The 23092-nt window shown below is 44.5% G+C and overlaps 16 pseudogenes; all 16 read right to left on the bottom strand.

Annotated features, from left to right (window-relative positions):
* Nucleotides 1-2990: 2990 nt before the first annotated feature.
* Nucleotides 2991-3109, bottom strand: LOC148267694 (5S ribosomal RNA; annotated as a pseudogene).
* Nucleotides 3110-7601: 4492 nt separating this feature from the next.
* On the bottom strand, nucleotides 7602-7720 carry LOC148267693 (5S ribosomal RNA; annotated as a pseudogene).
* Nucleotides 7721-8067: 347 nt separating this feature from the next.
* LOC148267692 (5S ribosomal RNA) lies at nucleotides 8068-8186 on the bottom strand (annotated as a pseudogene).
* Nucleotides 8187-9000: 814 nt separating this feature from the next.
* Nucleotides 9001-9119, bottom strand: LOC148267691 (5S ribosomal RNA; annotated as a pseudogene).
* A 346-nt stretch (nucleotides 9120-9465) lies between these two features.
* On the bottom strand, nucleotides 9466-9584 carry LOC148267690 (5S ribosomal RNA; annotated as a pseudogene).
* Nucleotides 9585-9931: 347 nt separating this feature from the next.
* LOC148267689 (5S ribosomal RNA) lies at nucleotides 9932-10050 on the bottom strand (annotated as a pseudogene).
* A 348-nt stretch (nucleotides 10051-10398) lies between these two features.
* Nucleotides 10399-10517, bottom strand: LOC148267688 (5S ribosomal RNA; annotated as a pseudogene).
* A 1281-nt stretch (nucleotides 10518-11798) lies between these two features.
* On the bottom strand, nucleotides 11799-11917 carry LOC148267687 (5S ribosomal RNA; annotated as a pseudogene).
* Nucleotides 11918-13662: 1745 nt separating this feature from the next.
* Nucleotides 13663-13780, bottom strand: LOC148267686 (5S ribosomal RNA; annotated as a pseudogene).
* Nucleotides 13781-14127: 347 nt separating this feature from the next.
* LOC148267685 (5S ribosomal RNA) lies at nucleotides 14128-14246 on the bottom strand (annotated as a pseudogene).
* Nucleotides 14247-15715: 1469 nt separating this feature from the next.
* LOC148267684 (5S ribosomal RNA) lies at nucleotides 15716-15834 on the bottom strand (annotated as a pseudogene).
* A 336-nt stretch (nucleotides 15835-16170) lies between these two features.
* On the bottom strand, nucleotides 16171-16282 carry LOC148267683 (5S ribosomal RNA; annotated as a pseudogene).
* Nucleotides 16283-18947: 2665 nt separating this feature from the next.
* LOC148267682 (5S ribosomal RNA) lies at nucleotides 18948-19065 on the bottom strand (annotated as a pseudogene).
* Nucleotides 19066-20312: 1247 nt separating this feature from the next.
* On the bottom strand, nucleotides 20313-20430 carry LOC148267681 (5S ribosomal RNA; annotated as a pseudogene).
* A 2014-nt stretch (nucleotides 20431-22444) lies between these two features.
* LOC148267680 (5S ribosomal RNA) lies at nucleotides 22445-22563 on the bottom strand (annotated as a pseudogene).
* Nucleotides 22564-22769: 206 nt separating this feature from the next.
* Nucleotides 22770-22888, bottom strand: LOC148267679 (5S ribosomal RNA; annotated as a pseudogene).
* Nucleotides 22889-23092: the final 204 nt, after the last annotated feature.

The raw sequence follows: 23092 nt of genomic DNA, 5'->3' as shown, positions 1-23092 counted from the left end.
CTAATATCAAGCAAAATGCCCCGGCGGCTTGACTCACGCCCAGATGAACGGACTGCCCGCTGTACCTTATTTTTCGTTGTTCTACTATGTAAAATGCTCGTAATGACACTCTTATCATGTGGTGGACTGTAAATGAATGCACAAAAAATGTTAAGTAAAATGCCCTGACGACGCGACTCACGTTTGTGGAAGAATTGATAGGTTGTGGTTCTGATCGAACCGTAACTTTTATTTCCTCGTTTGCACAAAAATAGGTGCAACATGAGGACTTCCTAAAAGGTCAATCATCTTAGTACTACTTTCACCCAAGGACACTTAACTGCAGAGTTCTTATGGGATTCGGTGCATTAATGCTGGTATTATCGCACCCATCCCATTTTGCACTACAAGTGCATGTACCCGTTCTCCTTCACTCCCCCCTCCCGTCATTTGTTTCGCTGTGCGAGCACACCTCACCTCTGCGTCTAGTTCTAATATCAAGTGAAATGCCCTGGCGCTCGACCATGCCCATATGAACAGATTGCCCGTTGCACATCTATTTTCGTTGTTTTATTATGCAAGATACTCGTAATAACACTCTTAGCACGTGATATACTTTAATTGAATGCAAAAAAAATATTAAACAAAATTCCCCAATGCAGTGACTCACGTTTGCGAATGAATTGACGGATCGTCGCTCCGGTCTCACGTAACGTTTAATGCCCCGTCTACAAAGAGAAGGGTGCAACACGAGCATTTCCCAGGAGGTCACCTATCCTAGTACTACTCTTGCCCAAAAAATGCTTAATTGCGAAGTTCTGATGGGATCCGCTGAATTAGTGCTGGTATGATCGCACTCGTTCTATTTCACGCTGCAAATAGATATACCCCTTCTCTTTCTCTCTCCCCTCCTGTTACTTTTTTGCTATGCGCATACCCTGCACCTCTGCTTCTAATTCTAATATCAAGCGAAATGCTCTAGCAGCTTGACTCGCGCCCAGATGAATGGACCGTCTGCCGCACCTCATTTTTTATTATCCTACTATGTAAGCTGCTCGTAATATTACGTGGTGGACAATAAATGAATGCACGAAAAATATTAAACAAAATGTCATGGCGCCAAGAGTCACACCGGCGAATGAATCGGTGGACCGAGTCTCTGGTCCCGCATAGTGTTTAGCACTTCATCCGAAAAAAGACAGGTGCAACACGAGGATTCAATGGGATTCCAAGGGCACTTAACTGCAGAGTTCTTATGGGATTCAATGTATTAGTACTAGACTAATCGCACCCATCCCATTCCCCGCTACAAATGCATGTGCCACTTCAGCTTTCCTCCCCCCTCCGATCATTTGTATCACTGTACACTCACACCTCACCTCTATTTCTAGTTTTAATATCAAGACAAATGCCCCAGCACCTTGACTCACGCCCAGATGAACAGATTGCCGGCTGCACCTATATTTTCGTTGTTCTAGTATGTAAGATACTCGTAATAACACTCTTATCACGTGGTGGGCTATAATTGAATGCACGAATAATATTAAGTAAAATGCCTGGCATCGTGACTCACATTTACGAACAAACCGGTAGACTGTCACTCCGGTCCCATGTAATGTTTAACACCTTGTCTACAAAAAAAAGGGTGCAACATGAGGACTTCCCAAGAGTTCACCCATCCTAGTACTACTCCTGCCGAAGAACGCTTAACTACAGAGTTTTGATGGGATCCAGTAAATTAGTGCTGGTATGATCAAACCTATTCTAATTTGCGCTTTAAATATATATATATATCCCTTCTCCTTCCCTCCTCCCTCCTGTCATTTGTATCGCTATGCGTGCACACTGCACGTTTGCTTCTAGTTCTAATATAAAGCTAAATGCGCCGACGCCGCGACTAATGCCCATACGAACGGATCATCCACCTCACCTCTATTTTCGTTGTTCTATTATGTAAGATACCCGTAATAACACTCTTATCACATGATGGATTTTAATTGAATACATAAAAAATTTTAAGCAAAATGTCCCAATGCTGTCACTCACGTTTGCGAATGAACCAGCGAACAGTCGCTCCACTCGTGCATAACGTTTAACATCCTGTCTGCAAAAAGAAGGGTGTAACACAAGTACTTCCAGGAGGTCACCGATCCTATTACTACTATCGCTCAAGCACGCTTAACTACAGAGTTCTGATGGGATATGGTGAACTAGTACTGGTATGATTGCACCCGTTCTTATTTTTGCCGTAAATACATATACCCCTTCTCCTTCCCTCTCCCCTCCCGTCATTTATTTCGCTGTGCGTGAATTTAACCTCCACTTTTAGTTCTAATATCAAGCAAAATATCCCAGCGCTTCGACTCATGCCAATATGAACAGATCGCCTGCTGCACCTCATTTTTCGTTATTTTACTATGTATGATCTTGCAATGATACTCTTATCACGTTATAGGCTTTAATTGAATGCACGAAAAATATTAAGCAAAATGCCCCGGCCCCATGACTCTCGCTTGCGAATGGACCGGTGGACAGGTTGCTTCAGTCTTGCGTAACGTTTAACGCCCTGTATGCAAAAAGAAGGGTGCAACACAAAGACTTCCTAAGAGGTCACCCATCCTACTACTACTCTCACCAAAGCACGCTTAACTGCCAAGTTGTAATGGGATCCAGTGAACTAGAGCTGGTATGATCGCACCCGTTCTAGTTTACGCCGCAAAGACATATAACCCTTCTCCTTCCCTCTCCCCTCCCATCATTTGTTTCGCTGTGTGCGCACCTCACCTCTACTTCTAGTTCTAATATCAAGTGAAATGCACGATGCACCTCGTTTTTCGTTGTTCTATTATGTAAGATACTCAAAATGACACTCTTATCACGTGATGGGTTTTAATTAAATGCGCATAAAATATTAAGCAAAATGCCCAGGTGCCGTGACTTACATTTGCGAATGAACTGGCAGACCGTCCCTCCGGTCCCGCGTAATGTTTAATGCCCCATCTGTCAAAAGAATGGTGCAACACGAGGACTTCCCAGGAGGTCACCCATCTTAGTACTACTCTCGTCCAAGCACGTTTAACTACGGAGCTCTGATGGGATATGGAGAAATAGTTCTAGTATGATCACACACATTCAAGTTTGCGCTGCAAATACATATTCCCCTTTTACTTCCCTCTCCCCTCCCGTCATTTGTTTTGTTGTGCGCGCACCTCATCTTTGCTTCTAGTTCTGATATCAAGCGAAATGCCCCGATACCTCAACTCTTGCCCATATGAACGAATCACCCACCGTACCTCATTTTTCATTTTTCTACTATGTGAGATACTCGTAATAACACTCTTCTCACGTGTTGGGCTTTAATTGAAAGCACGAAAAATATTAAGCAAAATCCCTCAGTGCCGTGACTCACATTTGTGAATGAACCAGTGGACCGTCACTGCGGTCCTACGTAACGTTTAACGCCCCATCTACCAAAATAAGGGTGCGACATGAGGACTTTCTAGGAGGTCACCCATCCTAGTACTACTTTCGCCCAAGCACGTGTAACTATTGAGTTCTGATGGGATCCGGTGAATTATTGCTGGTATGATCAAAACCGTTCTAGTTTGCGTCACGAATAAATATATCCCTTCTCCTTCCCTCTCCCCTCTCGCCATTTGTTTCGCTATGCGCGCACACCTCACCTCTGCTTATAGTTCTAATATCAACCAAAATGCCCATGCGCGTCGACTCATGCCCATTTGAACGGATCGCCCGCTGCACCTCTTTTTTCATTGTTCTACTATGAAAGATACTTGTAATAGTACTCGTGTTCGTGATGGGCTTTAATTGAATGCATGAGAAATATTAAGCAAAATGCCCTGGCACCATGGCTCACATTTGCAAATGAACCGGCGGACAGTCGCTCCAGTCTCGCGTAACGTTTAATGCCCTGTCTGCAAAAAGAAGGGTGCAACACGAGAACTTCCCAAGAGGTCACCCATCCTAGTACTACTCTTTGCCCAAATATGTTTAACTATGGAATTCTTATGGAATCCGGTGAATTAGTGCTCGTATGATTGCACCCATTCCATTTCGCGCTGCAAATACATATACCCCTTCTCTTTCCCTCCACCCTCCCGTCATTTTTTTCACTATGCACGCACCCCGCACCTCTGCCTATAATTCTTATATCAAGTGAAATCCGCAGGCGGCTTGACTCATGCCCAGATGAAATGATTATCTGCCGCACCTCGTTTTTCATTGTTCTACAATGTAAGATGCTCGTATTGAGACTCTTATAATGTGCTGGACTATAAATGAATGCAAAAAAAATATTACCCAAAATGCCCTGACACTGCGACTCACATTTACGAATGAACCGACGGTTGTCGCACGTAACGTTTGTTGCCTCGTATGCAAAGAAACAAGTGCAACACACGAATTTTTCAAGAGGTCATCCATCTTAGAACTACTCTCACCAAACGACACTTAACCGCAGAGTTCTTATGGGTTCGGTGCATTAGTGCTGGTCTTATCGCACCCGTCCCATTCCCCACTACAAATGCATGTGCCCCTTTTCCTTCCCTCCCCCCTCCCGTCATTTGTTTCACTGTACGCACACACCTCACCTCTGCTTCTAGTTCTAATATCAAAGAAAATGCCCTAGCGCCTCGACTCATTCCCATATGAACGGATCGCCTGCTACACCTCTGTTTTTTTTGTTTTACTATGTAAGATACTCGTAATAATACTCTTATCACGTGATGAGCTTTAATTGAATACACGAAAAATATTAAGTAAAATGCCTCGGCATCGTGACTCACGTTTGCGAAGGAACCGACAGACCGTCACTCTGGTCCCGCGTAACATTTAACGGCCCATCTGCAAAAGGAAGGGTGCAACAAGAGGACTTCCTAAGTGGTCACCCATCCTTGTACTACTGTCACCAAAGCACGCTTGACTGCAAAGTTCTGATGGGATCCGATGAATTAGTGCTGGTATGATCGCACCAGTTCCATTTTGCGTTGCAAAAACATAAACCCCTACTCCTTCCCTCCCCCTTCCCGTCATTTGTTTTGCTATGCATGCATACCTCACCTCTGCTTCTAGCTTTAATATCAAGCAAAAAGCCCCGGTGCCTCGACTCATGCCTATATGAACGGATCACTCGCCGCACCTTTGTTTTCGTTATTCTACTATGTAAGATACTCGTAATAACACTCTTATAACGTGATGCGCTTTAATTGAATGCGCAAAAAATATTAAGCAAAATGCTTCAGGCATCATGACTCACGTTTGCGAATGAACCAAGGAACCATCGCTTCGGTCCTACGTAATGTTTAATTCTTTGTTTGCAAAAAGAAGGGTGCAACACGAGAACTTTCTAGGAGGTCACCCATCCTAGTACTACTCTCGCCCAAAAACGCTTAACTATGGAGTTATGATGGGATCTGGCAAATTAGTGCTGGTATGATCACACCTGTTCCATTTCGTGCTGCAAGTAAACATACCCCTTCTCCTTTCCTCCCCCCTCCTGTCATTTTTTTCATTGTGCGCGCACCCCGCACCTCTGCTTCTAATTCTAATATCAAGCGAAATGTCCCAGCCGCCCCTCGTTTTTCATTATTCTACTATATAAGATGCTCGTAAAGACACTCTTATCACGTGGTAGACTATAAATGAATGCACAAAAAATATTCAACAAAATGCCCTGATGCCGCGACTCACGCTTGCGACTGTATCGACAGATCGTGGTTTTGGTCGCGTGTAATATTTATTTTCTCGTGTGCACAAAAATGGGTGACACACAAGGACTTTCCAAGAGGTCAACTATCTTAGTACTACTCTCACCCAAGGATACTTAACTGCAGAGTTCTTATGGGAATCGGTGCATTGGTGCTGGTATTATCGCACCCGTACCTTTTGCACTACAAGTGAATGTGCCCCTTCTCCTTCCCTCCCCCTTCCCATCATTTGATTCGCTGTGCGAGCACACCTCACCTCTACTTATAGTTCTAATATCAAGCAGAATCCCCCGACGTCTCGACTCCTGTCCATATGAACGAATCACCTGCCACACCTCTATTTTTTTGTTCTATTATATAAGATACTCGTAATAACACTCTTATTACGTGATAGGATTTAATAGAATGAAAGAAAAATATTAAGCAAAATATCCTAGCACCGTGACTCACGTTTACGAATGAACTGGTGGATCGTCGCTTCGGTCCCGCGTAACATTTAATGCCCCGTCTGCAAATTCCAAAGAGGGCACCCATTCTAGTACTACTCTCGCCCAAAAATGCTTAACTGCGGAGTTCTGATGGGATCCGAGAAATTAGTGCTAGCATGATCGCACTCATTCCATTTCGCGCTGCAAATAGATATACCCCTTTTCCTTCCCTCCCCCCTCCTGTCATTTGTTTCGCTGTGCACGCACCTCACCTCTGCTTCTAGTTCTAATATCAAGCAAAATGCCACAGCGACTCGACTCATGCCCATATGAATGGATCGCCCGCCACACCTCATTTTTTATTGTTCTACTATCTAAGATACTCATAATTCCACTCTTATTATATGATAGGCTTTAATTAAATGCGCGAAATATATTAAGCAAAATGCCCCGGCGCTGTGACTCACGTTTTCGAATGACCCGGCAGACTATCGCTCTAATCCTGCATAATGTTTAACAGCCCATCTGCAAAAAGAATGGTGCAACACGAGGACTTCCTAGTAGGTCATCAATCCTAGTACTACTCTCGCCTGAGCATGCTTAACTGCAGAGTTTCAATGGGATCCGGTGAACTAGTGCTGGTATGATCGCACCCATTCTAGTTTGCGCAACAAATACATATGCCCCTTCTCCTTTCCTCTCCCCTCCCATCATTTGTTTTGCTATGCATGCACCTCACCTCTTGATCAAATTCTAATATCAAGCGAAATGCCTCGACGCTTTGGCTCATGCCCATATGAACGGATCGTGTCGTACCTCATTTTTCGTTGTTCAACTATTTAAGATGCTCGTAAGGACACTCTTATCTGGTGATGGGCTTTAATTGAATACGCAAAAAATATTAAGTAAAATGCCATAGTGCCATGACTTATGTTTTCGAATGAACTGGAGGACTGTCGTTCCGGTCCTGAAAAATGTTTAACGCCTCGTCCGTAAAACGAAGGGTACAACATGAGAACTTCCAAGGAGGTCACCTATCCTAGTACTACTCTCGCCTAAGCACGCTTAACTGTGGAGTTCTTATGGGATCCGGTGAACTAGTGCTGGTATGATCTCAACCGATCTAATTTACACCGCAAAGACATATACCCCTTCTCCTTCCCTCTCCCTTCCCGTCATTTGTTTCACTGTGCGCGTACTTCACCTCTTATTTTAGTTCTAATATCAAGCGAAATGTCCCAGCACCTCGACTCATGCCCATATGAACGGATTGCCTGCCGTACCTCATTTTTCGTTGTTCTATTATGTAAGGTGCTCTAAATTACACTCTTATCACGTGATGGACTTTAATTGAATGCGGAAAAAATTTTAAGCAAAATGTCCTGGCACCGTGACTCACGTTTGAAAATGAACTGGCAGACTGTCGCTCCCGTCCCGCGTAACGTTTAACCACACATCTGCAAAAAGAATGGTGCAACACGAGGACTTCCCAAGAGGTCACCCATCCTAGTACTACTCTCGCCAAAACACGCTTAATTACAGAGTTCTGATGGGATCCGATGAACTAGTGCTGATATGATCGCACCCATTCTAGTTTGCGCCGCAAATACATATACCCCTTCTCCTTCACTCTCCCCTCCCATCATTTGGTTCATTGTGCGCGCACCTCACCTCTGCTTCTAGTTCTAATACCAAGTGAAATGCCCCGAAGTTTCGACTCATGCCCATATGAACGGATTGCCCGCCACACCTCATTTTTTGTTGTTATACTATTTAAGATGCTCGCAATGACACTCTTATTATATGGTGGGCTATATTTGAATGTGCAAAAAAATTAAGCAAAATGCTCTGGCACCGTGACTCACGTTTGTGAATGAACCGGCAGACCATCACTCCAGTCCCGCATAATATTTAACACCTCGTCTACAAAAAGAAGGGTGCAACACGAGGACTTATCAAAAGATCACCCATTATAGTACTAAACTCGCCCAAGCACGCTTAACTGCGGAGTTCTGATGGGATCCTATAAACTAGTGCTCGTATGATCACACCCTTTTTAGTTTGCACCGCAAATATATATACCCTTTCTCCTTCCCTCTCCCCTCCTATTATTTGTTTTGCTGTGCACACACCTCATCTCTACTTCGAGTTTTAATATCAAGAGAAATACCTCAGCACCTCAACATATGCCCAGATGAATGGATCGCTCGCCGCAACTCGTTTTTTGTCGTTCTACTATTTAAGATACTCGCAATGACACTCTTATCACGTGATGGGCTTTAATTGAATATGTAAAAAATATTAAGCAAAATGCCCTGGCATTGTAACTCATGTTTGCGAATGAACAGGCATACCATCGTTCTGGTCCCGCGTAACATTTAACGCCTTATCTGCAAAAAGAAGGGTGCAATACAAGGACTTTACAGGAGGTCACCCATCCTAGACTACTCTCGCCCAAGCACGTTTAACTCTGGAGTTCTGATGGGATCTGGTGAACTAGTGCTGGTATGATTGGATATGTTCTAGTATGCACTGCAAATACCTATATCCCTTCTCCTTCACTCTCCCCTCCCGTCATTTGTTTCTTTGTGCATGCACCTCACCTCTGCTTCTAGTAATAATATCAAGCGAAATGCCCTGTCGCCTCGACTCATGCCCATATGAACGGATCGCCTGTCGCACCTCATTTTTTGTTATTCTACTATTTAAACTGCTCGCAATGACACTCTCATCAAGTGATTGAATTTAGCTGAATGCACAAAAAATATTAAGTAAAATGCATCGGCACCGTGACTCACATTTGTGAATGAATCGGTGAACCATCGCTCCTGTCCCGCGTAACATTTAATGCCCCGTCTGCAAAAAGAATGGTGCAACATGAAGACTTCTTAGGAGGTCACCCATCCTAGTACTTAACTCGCCCAAGCACGCTTAACTACGGAGTTCTGAGGGGATCCGGTGAACTAGTGCTGGTATTATCCCACCTGTTTTAGTTTGCACCGCAAATACATATACCCCTTCTCCTTCACTCTCCCCTTCCATCATTTGTTTCTCTGAGCGCGCACCTCACCTCTACTTCTAGTTCTAATATTAAGAGAAATGCCCTGGCGCCTCAACTCATGCCTATACGAACGGATCGCCCGCCGTACCTCATTTTCGTTATTCTACTATTTAAGATGCTTGCAATGACACTCTAATCACGTGATGAGCTTTAATTGAATGTGCAAAAAATATTATGCAAAAGACCCTGGCGCCGTGACTCACGTTTGCGATTGAATCGGCAGACCGTCACTCCGATCCCACGTAACGTTTGATGCCCCATCTAAAAATAAAGGGTGCAACATGAAGACTTCCTAAGAGGTCACCCATCCTAGTACTACACTCACCCAAGTACGCTTAACTGTGGAGTTCTGAAGGGATCCGGTGAAATAGTATTGGTATGATCGCACCCGTTTTAGTTTGCACCGCAAATACATATACCCCTTCTCCTTCACTCTCCCCTTTTGTCATTTGTTTCTCTGAGCGCGCACCTCACCTCTACTTCTAGTTCTAATATTAAGAGAAATGCCCCAGTGCCTCGACTCATGCCTATACGAACGGATCACCCGCCGCACCTCATTTTTGTTGTTCTACTATTTAAGATGTTTGCAATGACACTCTAATCACGTGATGAGCTTTAATTGATTGCGCAAGAAATACTATGCAAAAGGCCCTAGCACCGTGACTCACGTTTGCGATTGAATTGGCGGACCATCGCTCCAGTCCCATGTAACGTTTGATGCCCCATCTGAAAAATAAAGGGTGCAACACGAAGACTTCCTAAGAGGTCACCCATCCTAGTACTACATTCACCCAAGCACGCTTGACTGCGGAGTTCTGATGGGATCCTGTGAAATAGTGTTGGTATGATTGTACCCGTTCTGGTTTGCACCGCAAATACATATACCCCTTCTCCTTCACTCTCCCCTCCCGTCATTTTTTTCTTTGGGCACGCACCGTACCTCTGCTTCTAGTTCTAATATCAACTGAAATGCCCCGGCACCTCGACTCATGCCCATATGAACGGATCGCCAGTCGCGCCTCATTTTTCATTGTTCTACTATTTAAAATTCTCATAGTGACATTCTCATCACGTGATGGACTTTAATTGAATGCACAAAAAATATTAAGCAAAATGCCCCGGTGCCGTGACTCACGTTTGTGAATGAACCAGAGGACCGTCGCTCCGGTCCCGCATAACATTTAATGCTCCGTCTACAAAAAGAAGGGTGCAAGACGAGAACTTCTCAGGAGGTCACCCATCCTAGTACTACTCTCACCTAACCAAGCTTAGCTCCGGAGCTCTAATGGGATCCGGTGAAGTAGTGCTAGTATGATCGCACCCTTTTCTGTTTGCAGCCAAAATAAATATTTGCCCTCTCCTTCCCATTCCCCTCCCATCATTTGTTTCGCTGTGCGCGCACCTCACCTCTGCTTCTAGTTCTAATATCAAGCAAAATGCTCCAGCGCCTCGACTCATGCCCATATGAACGGATGGCCCGCCGCACCTCATTTTATGTTGTTCTTCTATTTAAGATGCTCGCAATGACTCTCTTATCACGAGATGGACTTTAATTGAATGCACAAAAAATATTATGCAAAATGTCCTGGTGCCATGACTCACGTTTGTGAATGAACTGGCAGACCATTGCTCCAGTCCCGCGTAACGTTTAATGCCTTGTCTACCAAAAGAAGGGTGCAACACGAAGACTTCCTAGGAGGTCACCCATCCTAGTACTACTCTCGCCCAAGCACGATTGAGTGTAGAATTCTGATGGGATCCGGTGAACAATAACTCGTATGATCGCACTCGTTCTAGTTTGTGCCACAAATACATACACCCCTTCTACTTCTCTCTCCCCTCCTGTCATTTGTTTCTCTTTGCGTGCACCTCGCCTCTATTTCTAGTTCTAATATTAAGCGAAATGCCTCGGCGCCTCGACTCATGCCCATATGAACGGAATGCCCGCCGCACCTTGTTTTTTGTTGTTATACTATGTAAGATGCTTGTAATGAGACTTTTATAACGTGGTGGACTATAAATGATTGCACAAAAAATATTAAGTAAAATACTCTGACGCCGAGACTCACCTTTGCGAATGAACCGGCAGACTGTTGCTTCGGTCCCGCGTAACATTTAATGCGCCATCTGCAGAAAGAATGGTGTAACACGAGAACTTCTCAAGAGGTCATGCATCCTAGTACTACTCTCGCCCAAGCACGCTTGACTAAGGAGTTCTGATGGGATTCGATGAACTAGTGCTGGTATGATCGCGACCGTTCTGGTTTGCACCGCAAATACATATACCCTTTCCCCTTCCCTCTCCCTTCTGATCATTTATTTCACTGTGCGCGCAACTCACCTCTGTTTCTAGTTCTAATATCGAGAGAAATGTCCTGACACCTCGACTCATGTCTATATGAACGAAACACCCGCTGCACCTCCTTTTTCGTTATTCTACTATATAAATGCTTGCAATTATACTCTCATCACGTGATGGACTTTAATTGAATGCACAAAAAATATTAAACAAAATGACCCAGTGCCGTGACTCACGTTTGTGAATGAACCGGCGGACCGTCGCTCAGGTCCCGCATAATGTTTAACGCTCCATATGCAAAAAGAAGGGTGCAAGACAAGAACTTCCTAGGAGGTCACCCATCCTAGTACTACTCTCGCCCAAGCATGCTTAGCTGCAGAGTTCTAATGGGATCCGGTGAAGTAGTGCTGGCATGATCGCACCCTTTTCTGTTTGCGGCAAAAATAAATATTTGCCCTCTCTTCCCATTACCCTCCTATCATTTGTTTCGATGTGCGCATACCTCACCTATACTTCTAGTTCTAATATCAAGCGAAATTCCCCGGCGTCTCGACTCATGCCTATATGAATGGATCGCCTGCCGCACCTTATTTTTCGTTGCTATTCTATTTAAGATGCTCATAATGACACTCTTATCACGAGATGGACTTTAATTGAATGTGCAAAAAATATTAAGCAAAATGCCCCGGCGCCATGACTCACGTTTGCGAATGAACAGATGGACTATCGCTCTAGTCCTGCGTAACGTTTAACCCCTTGTCTGCAAAAAGAAGGGTGCAACACGAAGATTCCCAGGAGGTCAGCCATCCTAGTACTACTCTCGCCCAGACACGGTTGAGTGCAAAATTCTAATGGGATCTGGTGAACTAGTGCTCGTATGATCGCACTCGTTCTAGTTTGTGCCACAAATACATATACCCCTTCTACATCTCTCTCCCCTCCTATCATTTGTTTTACTTTGCGTGCACCTCGCCTCTGTTTCTAGTTCTAATATTAAGCGAAATGCCCCGACGCCTCGACTCATGCCCATATCAACAGAACGCCTGCCGCACCTTATTTTTTGTTGTTATACTATGTAAGATGCTCTTAATGAGACTCTTATAATGTGGTGGACTATAAATAAATGCACAAAAAATATTAAGTAAAATACCCTGATGCCGAGACTCACCTTTGCGAATGAACCGATGGACTGTCGCTTCGATCTCGCGTAACATTTAATGGCCCATCTGCAGAAAGAATGGTGCAACACGAGAACTTCCTAGGGGGTCACGCATCCTAGTACTACTCTCACCCAAGCACGCTTGATGCGGAGTTCTGATGGGATCCGGTGAAGTAGAGCTGATATGATCGCAACCATTCTAGTTTGCGCCGCAAATACATATACCCCTTCCCCTTCCCTCTCCCTTCCGATCATTTATTTCGCTGTGCGAGTAACTCACCTCTACTTCTAGTTCTAATATCGAGTGAAATGTCCCGACGCCTCGACTCATGTCTATATGAACGGAACACCTGCCGGCACCTCCTTTTTCATTGTTCTACTATGTAAAATGCTCGCAATGACACTCTTAACAAGTGATGGGCTTTAATTGAATGCATGAAAAATATTAAGCCAAATGTCTCGGTGCCGTCACTCACGTTTGCAAATGAACCAGCGGACCTTCGCTCTGATCCCGCGTAACATTTAACACCCCGACTACAAAAAAAAGAGTGCAACATGAGTACTTCCCAAGAGATCACCCATCCTAGTACTACTCTTGCAAGCACACTCGACTGCGGAGTTTTGATGGGATCCAGTGAACTAGTGCTGGTATGATCACACTCTTTCTAATTTGCGCTGCATAGATATATACCATTTCTCTTTCCCTTTCTCTTCCTGTCATTTGTTTCGCTGTGCGCGCAACTCACCTCTGCTTCTAGTTCTAATATTGAGTGAAATGCCCTAGCACCTTGACTCATGCCCATATGAACGGATCGCCCACCGCACCTCATTTTTCATTGTTCTACTATTTAAGATGCTCGCAATGACACTCTCATCACATGATGGACTTTAATTGAATGCACGAAAAATATTAAACAAAATGCCCCAGTACTGTGACTCACATTTGCGAATGAACTGGCGTACCGTCGCTCCAATCCCGGGTAACATTTAATGCCCCGTCTGCAAAAAGAAAGGTGCAACATGAGTGCTTCCTAAGAGGTCACCCATCGTAGTACTACTCTCGCCCAAGCACGGTTAACTGTAGAGTTCTGATGGATCCAATGAACTAGTGCTGGTATGATCGCACCCCTTCTAATTTGTGCTGCAAAGACATATATCCCTTTTCCTTCCCTCTCCCTTCCCATCATTTATTTCCCTGTGCACGCAACTCAGCTCTACTTCTAGTTCTAATATCGAACGAAATGCCCTGGTGCCTCGACTCATGTCTATATGAACGGAACACCCGCCGTATCTCCATTTTCATTGTTCTACTATGTAAGATTCTAGTAATAATAATCTTATCACATGGTGGGCTATAATTGAATGTACGAATAATATTAAACAAAATGCCCCGACGCCGTCACTCACGTTTGTGAATAAACCGACGGAATGTCGCTCTAGTCCTGCGTAACATTTAATACCCCATTTGCAAAAAGAAGGTGCAACATGAGAACTTCCCAGGAGGTCACCCATCCTAGCACTACTCTCGCCCAAACACACTTGACTGCGGAGTTCTGATGGGATCCGGTGAACTAGTGCTGGTATGATCGCAACCATTCTTGTTTGCACCGCAAATACATATACCCCTTCCCTTTCCCTCTCCCTTCCCATCATTTGTTTTGCTGTGCGCGCAACTCACCTCTGCTTCTAGTTCTAATATCGAGTGAAATTTCTTGGCACCTCGACTCATATGAACGGAACACCCACCGCACCTCTTTTTTTGTTGTTCTACTATGTAAGATGCTCATAATAACAATTTTATCACGTGGTGGGCGACAATTGAATGCACGAATAATATTAAGTAAAATGCCCCGACGTTGTGACTCACGTTTGTGAATGAACTTGTGGACCGTCGCTCTAGTCCCACGTAACATTTAACGCCCCGTCTGAAGAAAAAAAGGTTCAACACGAGGACTTCCCAAGAGGTCACCCATCCTGGTACTACTCTCACCCAAGCACACTTAGTTGCGGAGTTCTGATTTGATCCAGTGAACTAGTGCTAGTATGATAGTACCCTTTCTTGTTTGCGCCGCAAATATATGTGCCCATTCTCCTGTCCTCTCCCCTCCAGTCATTTGTTTCGCTGTGCGCGCACCTAACCTCTGCTTCTAGTTCTAATATCAAGCGAAATGTCCCATCACTTCGATTCATGCCCATATGAACGGATCGCCCGCCACACCTCGTTTTTCATTGTTCTACTATTTAAGATGCTTGTAATAATACTCTTATCACGTAATGGGCTTTAATTGAATGTATGAAAAATATTAAGCAAAATGCCCCGACGCCGAGCGCAACGTTTAATGCCCCATCTGCAAAAGGAAAGGTACAAGACGAGGACTTTTCAGGAAGTCACCTCTATTTCTAATTCTAATAACAAGCAAAATGCCCCGATGGCTCGACTCACGCCCAAATGAAAGGACCGTCCGCCGCACCTCATTTTTTATTATTCTACTATGTAACCTGCTCGTAATGACATTCTTATCACGCGATGGATGATAAATGAATGGCGCCAAGACTCACGCCACCGAATGAACCAGTGGACTGTGTCTTCAGTCGTGCGTAATGCTTAATGCTCCATCTGAAAAAAGACAGGTGCAACATGAGGTTTCAGTGGGATTCAAAGGACACTTAACTGTAGAGTTCTTATGGGATTCAGTGCATTAGTGCTGGACTGATCGCACCCATCCCATTCCCTGCTACAAATGCATGTGCCCCTTCGCCTTCCTTCCCCCCTCTGATCATTTGTATCACTGTACACGCACATCTCATCTTTGTTTCTAGTTTTAATATCAAGCAAAATGCCCCTGCCATGCCCAGATGAACGAATTGCCCGCCGCACATCTGTTTTCATTGTTTTACTATGTAAGATACTCGTAATAACACTTTTACCACGTGGTGGGATATAATTGAATGCACGAATAATATTAAGCAAAATGCTTTAGCGCCGTGACTCACGTTTTCGAACGAACCAGCAGACTGTCGCTCCGATCCTGCGTAACGTATAATGCCCCGTCTGCGAAAAAAAGGATGCAACAGGAGGACTTCCCAAGAGGTCACCCATCCTAGTACTACTCCCGCCAAAGCACGCTTAACTGTGGAGTTTTGATGGGATCAAGTGAATTAGTGCTGGTTTGATTACACCAATTTTAGTTTGTATACCCCTTCTACTTTACTCTCCCCTCTCGTTATTTGTTTCGTTGTGTGTGCACCTCACCTCTGTTTCTAGTTCTAATATCAAACGAAAAGCCTCGGTGCCTCGACTCATGCCCATATGAACAAAAAACTCGCTGCACCATATTTTTTTGTTGTTCTACTATGTAAGATGCTCGCAATGACACTTTTATCACATGATGGGCTTTAGTTGAATGGGCAAAAAATATTAAGCAAAATGCCCCAGTACCGTAACTCATGTTTGCGAATGAACCGGCGGACTGTCGCTCTGGTCCAGTGTAACATTTAACGCTGCATCTATAAAAAGAAGGGTGCGACACGAGAACTTCCCAGAAGGTCACCCATCCTATTACTACTCTCGCCCAAGGACGCTTAACTACGGAGTTCTGATGGGATCTGGTGATTGGTATGATCGCACCATTTTTTGTTTTCACTGCAAATACATATGCCCCTTCTTTTCCCTCTCCCCTTCCATCATTTGTTTCCCTGTGCACGCACCTCACCTTTCCTTCTGGTTCTAATATCCAGCAAAATGCCCCGGTGCCCCGACTCATGCCCATAATACTGGATCACCCACCGCACCTTGTTTTTTTTTGTTCTACAATTTAAGATACTCGCAATAACAATCTTATCACGTGATGGGCTTTAATTGAATGCGCGAAAAATTTTAAGCAAAATGTCCTGGCGCCATGACTCACGTTTGCGAATGAATCGCAGGACCGTCGCTCCGGTCCCGCGTAACATTTAACACCCCGTCTGCAAAAAGAAGGATGCAACACGAGGACCTCCCAGGAGGTCACCCATCCTAGTACCTAAACACGCATAACTTCGGAGTCCTAATGGGATCTGGTGAACTAGTGCTGGTATGATCACACCTTTTCTTGTTTGTGCCGCAAGCCCCTTCTCCTTCCCTCTCCCCTCCCGTCATTTGTTTTGCTATGCGCACATGCACCTCTGTTTCTAGTTCTAATATCAAGCGAAATTTCTTGGCAGATGCCCAGATGAGCGGACCGCCCATCGTACCGCTGTTTTCATTGTTATGCTAATTAAGATGCTCGTAATGATACTCTTATCATGTGGTGGACTATAAATGCATGCACTAAAAATATTAAACAAAATGCCTTCGCACCATGACTCATGCTGGCGAATGAACCGGTAGACCATGACTCCCTGTCGCGCTTAACATTTAACGCAATGTCTGTAAAAGAAAATGTGCAATATAGGGACTTCCAAGGAGGTCACCAATCCTAGTATTACTCTCGCCCAAGCACTCCTAACAGTGGAGTTCTAATGGGATCTGGTGCATTATTACTGGTATGATCGCACCAGTTTTATTCTGCTTCAAACATATACCCCTTCTCCTTCCCTCTTCCCTCCCGTCATTTGTTTCATTGTACGTGCCCACTGCACCTCTATTTCTAGTTCTAATATCAACCGAAATGCCCCAGTGCCTCGACTGACGTCTAGATGAACGAACTGCCCGCCGCACCTGTATTTTTGTTGTCTTACTATGTAAGATGCGCTCGACTCACACCCAGATGAACGGACCGCTCGCTACACCTCTGTTTTTGTTGTTCTACTTTGTAAGATACTCGTAAGAACAATCTTATCACGTGGTAGACTATAAATGAATCAACAAAAATATTAACAAAGATATCCCAGTGCCGCGTCTCACATTTGCGAATGAACCTACAGACCATGGATCTGGTCCTATGTAACGTTTACTGCCCCGTCTACAAAAGGACAGGTACAACTCGAGGCTTTTCCAGGTGGTCACCCATCCAAGTACTATTCTTGCCGAAGCACACTTAACTGCGGAGTTCTGATGGGATCTTTTGAATTAGTGCTGGTATGATTGCATCACTTCCATTCCGCACTGCAAATACATATACCCCTTCTCCTTCCCTCACCCCACCCGTCATTTGTTTTACTATGCGCGTACACCACACCTCTGTTTCTAGTTTTAATATATAGCAAAATGCCCCAACGCCTCGACTTACACCCAGATGAACGTACCGCCCGCTTCACCTCTTTTTTTTGTTGTTCTACTAAGTAAGATACTCGTAATAATACTCTTATCTTGTAATGAAATATAAATGAATACACAAAAAATATTAAGCAAAATGCCCAGACGCTGCGACTCATGTAGGTGAATGAACTAGTGGACTGTATCTCTCGTCGCACGTAATGTTTAACGCCTTGTATGCAAAAAGACGACTACAAAAAGAGGACTTCCCAGGAGGTCACCCATCCTAGTACTATTTTCGCCCAAGAACGCTTAACTACAAAGTTCGATGGGATCCGATGCATTAGTGCTGGTATGATCGCACCCCTTCCATTCCACGCTGTAAATACATATACCACTTCTCTTTCCCTCTCCCCTCCTGTCATTTATTTTGTTGTGCGCGCACACCGTACCTCTATTTCTAGTTCTAATATCAAGCGAAATGCCCAGGCATCTCGACTCATGCCTAGATGAACAGACCGCCCGCCACAACTCTATTTTCGTTGTTCTACTATGTAAGATACTCGTAATGACATTCTTATCTCGTGATGGACTATAAACGAATGCATGAAAAATATTAAGCAAAATGTCCCAACACCACGACTCACACTGGCGGACTGTGGCTCCGGTCATGCCTAACATTTAACGCCCCGTCCATAAAAAGACGAGTGGAACAAGAGGACTTTGCAGGAGGTCACCCATCCTAGTACTACTTTCACCAGAGCACACTTAACTACGGTGTTCGACAGGATCTGGTGTATTAGTGCTGGTATGATCGCACCCGTTTCATCACGCGCTGTAAATACATTTACTCCTTCTCCTTTCCTCCCCTCTCCCGTCATTTGTTTCATTGTGTGTGCAAACTACACCTCGACTCACGCCTAGATAAATGGACCACCTGTCGTACCTCGTTTTTCATTGTTCTACTATGTAAGATGCTCGTAATGACACTCTTATCATGTGGTGGACTATAAATGAATGCACAAAAAATATTAAGCAAAATATTCTAGCGCCGCGACTCACGCCGGCAGACTATGGCTCCTATTGCGCATAACGTTTAACACCCCATCCGCAAAAAGACAGGCGCAACACGAGGACTTCCCAAAAGGTCACCCATCCTAGTACTACTCTCGCCAAAGCACACTCAACTACGGAGTTCGATGGGATCCGGTGCATTAATGCCAGTATGATGGCACCTCTTCTATTTTGCGCTACAAATACGTATACCCCTTTTCTTTCCATCCCCTCATGTTATTTGTTTCGCTATGCGCGAATATCGCACCTCTGCTTATAGTTTTAATATAGAGCAAAATGTTCCGGCGCCTCAACTCACGCCCAGATGAACGGACTACCCCCTGCACATCGTTTTTTGTTATTCTACTATGTAAGATGCTCGTAATGACACTCTTATCACGTGGCGAACTATAAATGAATGCACGAACAATATTAAGAAAAATGTCTCGGTGTCGAGACTCACTCTAGGGGACAATGGCTCTGATCGCACATAATGTTTAACGTCCCATCAGTAAAAAGACGAGTGGAACACGAGGACTTTTCAGGAGGTCACCCATCCTAGTACTACTTCCGCCCAAGCACACTTAACTACAAACTTCGATGGGATCCAGTGCATTACTGCTGGTATGATCGTACCCCTTCCATTCCGCGCTGCAAGTACATATACCCCTTCTCCTTCCCTCCCCCCTCCCATCATTTGTTTCGTTGTACACACACATCACACCTCTATTTCTAGTTCTAATATTAAGTGAAATACTTCGGCGCCTCGACTCACAACCAGATGAATGAATCACCCGCCGCACCTCGTTTTTCGTTGTTATACTACATATTATACTCGTAATGACACTCTTATCACGTGGTGGACTATAAATGAATGCACGAAAAATATTAAACAAAATTTTCAGGCCTCGCGACTCACACCATCAGACTATGACTCTGATCGTCCTTAACATTTAATACCCAATCTATAAAAAGATGGGTTTAACACGAGGACTTTCCAGGAGGTCACCCATCCTAAGACTAATCTTGCCCAAGCATGCTTGACTATAGAGTTCTAATGGAATCCTGTGCATTAGTGTTTGTATGATCGCAACTGTCTCATTCCCCGCTACAAATACATATAGCCCTTCCCTTTCCCTCCCCCCTCCCATCATTTATTTCACTGTGCGGGTATACCACATCTCTGCTTCTAGTTCTAATATAGAGCGAAATACTATGTCACTTCGACCACGCCTAGAAGAACGGAGGCCCCCTGCGCCTCTTTTTTCGTTGTTCTACTATGTAAGACTCTCGTAATGAGACTCTTATCACGTGGTGGACTATAAATAAATGCACGTAAAACATTAAGCAAAATGTTTCAACGTCGCTACTCATGCCGGCGGACTGTGGCTCTGATCGCGCATCACGTTTGACGTCCCGTCAGTAAAAAGACGGTTGCAACACGAGAACTTTCCAGGCGGTCACCCATCCTAGTACTGCTCTCACCCAAGCACACTTAAATACGGAGTTCGATGGGATCTGGTGTATTAGTGGTAGTATGATTGCACCCCTTCCATTCCACGCTGCAAATATATATACCCCTTCTCCTTCCCTCCCCCCACCCACGAAGAAATAGTAAGCAAAATTTTCTGGCAACGCGACTCACGCCAGCAGATTGTGGCTCCGATCACGTGTATTGTTTTACTCCCCATTTGCAAAAAGATAGTGCAACATGAGGACTTCTCAGGAGGTTACCAATCCTAGTACTACTCTCGCCCAAGCATGCTTAACTGCAAAGTTCCATGGGATCCGGTGCATTAGCGCTGGTAAGATCGCGCCCTTCCATTCTGCATTGCAAATACATATGCCCCTTCTCTTTTCCTCCCCTCTCCTGTCATTTTTTTTGTTGTGTGTGCACACTGCATCTCTGTTTCAAGTTCTAATATCAGGCAAAATGCCCCAGTGCCTCGACTCATGCCCAAATTAAAGGACCACCCACCACACTTTTTTTTTCGTTGTTCTACTATGTAAGATGCTCGTAATGACTCTTTTATCACGTGGTGGCTATAAATGAGTGCACAAAAAAAGTAAGCAAAATGCCCCGGTGCGGCGACTCATGTCGGCAAATGAACCAGCAGACTATGGCTCCTGTCGCACGTAATGTTTAATGCCCTGTCTGAAAAAAGACGGGTGCAACACAAGCACTTCCCAGGAGGCCACTCATCCTAGTACTACTCTCGCCCAAACACGCTTAACTGCAGAGTTATGATGGGATACGATGCATTAGTGATAGTATGATCCCACTCGTCTCATTCCGCACTTCAAATACATATACCCATTCTCTTTCCCTCCCCCCTCCCATCATTTGTTTCGCTCTGTGTGGACACCGCACCTCTATTTCTAGTTGTAATATCGAGCAAAATGCCCTATTGCCTCGATTCACGCCCGGATGAATGGACCACTCACCATATCTCTGTTTTGGTTGTTCTATTATTTAAGATTCTCGTAATGACACTCTTATCACGTGGTGGAATATAAATGGATTCACAAAATATATTAAGAAAAATGTTGTAGTGCCACGACTCACGACGAAGAATGAACCGGTGGACCATATCTCAGGTTACGCGTAATATTTAGTGTCCCGTCTGCAAAAAAGATGGGTGCAGCACGAGAACTTCCCAAGTGGAGTTCTGATGGGATCCGGGGCATTAGTGCTGGTATAATCGCACCTGTTTCATCCTGCACTGCAAATACATACACTCCTTCTCCTTCCCTCCTCCCTCCCGTTATTTGTTTCCTTGTGCATGCATACTACACCTCTGCTTCTCGTTCTAATATCAAGTAAAATGCCACAGCACCTTAACTCACATTTACGAATAAACCAACATATCATAGTTCCAGTCGCACATAACGTCGAACGCTCCATCTACAAAAAAATGGATGCATCATGAAAACTTCCCAGGAGGTCACCCATCTTAGTACTGCTCTTGCTCAAGCACACTTAACTACGGAGTTCTGATGAGATTCGGTCCATTAGTGCTGGTGTGATCAAACTAATTTTATCATGCGCTGCAAATAGATACACTCCTTCTCCTCCTCCCCCTTCCCATCATTTGTTTCCTTGTGCGTTCACACTACACCTCTACTTTTCGTTTTAATATTAAGTAAAATGCTCCGGTGTCTTGACTCACATTTGTGAATAAACTAATGGACAAAAATTCCAGTCGCGCGTAACGTCGAACGACCAATTTGTAAAAAAATGGGTGCGACAAGATGACTTCTCATGAGCTCACCCATCCTAGTACGACTCTTGCCCAAGAACACTTAACTGTGGAGTTCTGATAGGATCCGTTGCATTAGTACTGGTATGATCGCAACTGTTTAATTCCGTGCTGTAAATACATACACTCATTCTCCTTCCCTCCCCTCTCCCATCATTTGTTTTCTTGTGCGTGCACACTGCACTCTTCTTCTCGTTCTAATATCAAGTAAAATGCCTCGGCGCCTTGACTCACATTTGTGAATAAACCAACGGACCATAGTTCTAGTCGCTTGTAACGTCGAATGCCCCATCTGTTAAAAAATAGGTGCAACACAAGAACTTCCCAGGAGGTCACCCAATCCTAGTACTACTCTCGCCCAACACACTTAACTGCAGAGTTCTGATGGAATTCGGTGCATTAGTGCTGGTATGATTACAACTCTTTCATTCTGCGCTGTAAATTCATACACTTCTTCTCCTTCCCTCCCCCCTCCCGTAATTTGTTTCCTTGCGCGTGTACACTGCACCTCTGCCTCTCGTTCTAATATCAAGTAAAATGCCTCGGTGCCTTGATTCACATTTGTGAATAAACCAGCGGACCATAGTTCTAGTCGCGCGTAACGTCGAACTCTCAATCTGTAAAAAAATGGGTACAACAAGAGGACTTCCCAGGAGGTCATCCATCCTAGTACTATTCTTGCCGAAGCACACTTAACTACAGAGTTCTGATGGGATCCGATGCGTTACTGCTGGTATGATCACACCCGTTTCATTACGTGCTATAAATACATACTCTTCTTCTCCTTCCCTGCCCCACTATCGTCATTTGTTTCCTTGCGCATGCACATTGCACCTCTGCTTCTTGTTCTAATATCATGTAAAATGCCACGGCGCCTTGACTCACATTTATAAATAAACGAGCAAACTATAATTCCAGTCGCGTGTATTGTCGAACGCCCCATCTGCAAAA

The sequence above is a fragment of the Carica papaya genome, chromosome 3 (genome assembly GCF_054855325.1).
Source record: "Carica papaya isolate Zhongbai chromosome 3, ASM5485532v1, whole genome shotgun sequence".
In the NCBI taxonomy this organism is placed as follows: domain Eukaryota; kingdom Viridiplantae; phylum Streptophyta; class Magnoliopsida; order Brassicales; family Caricaceae; genus Carica; species Carica papaya.
The sequence above is the reverse complement of the archived record's forward strand: the minus strand, read 5'-3'. Positions and strand labels throughout refer to the sequence as shown.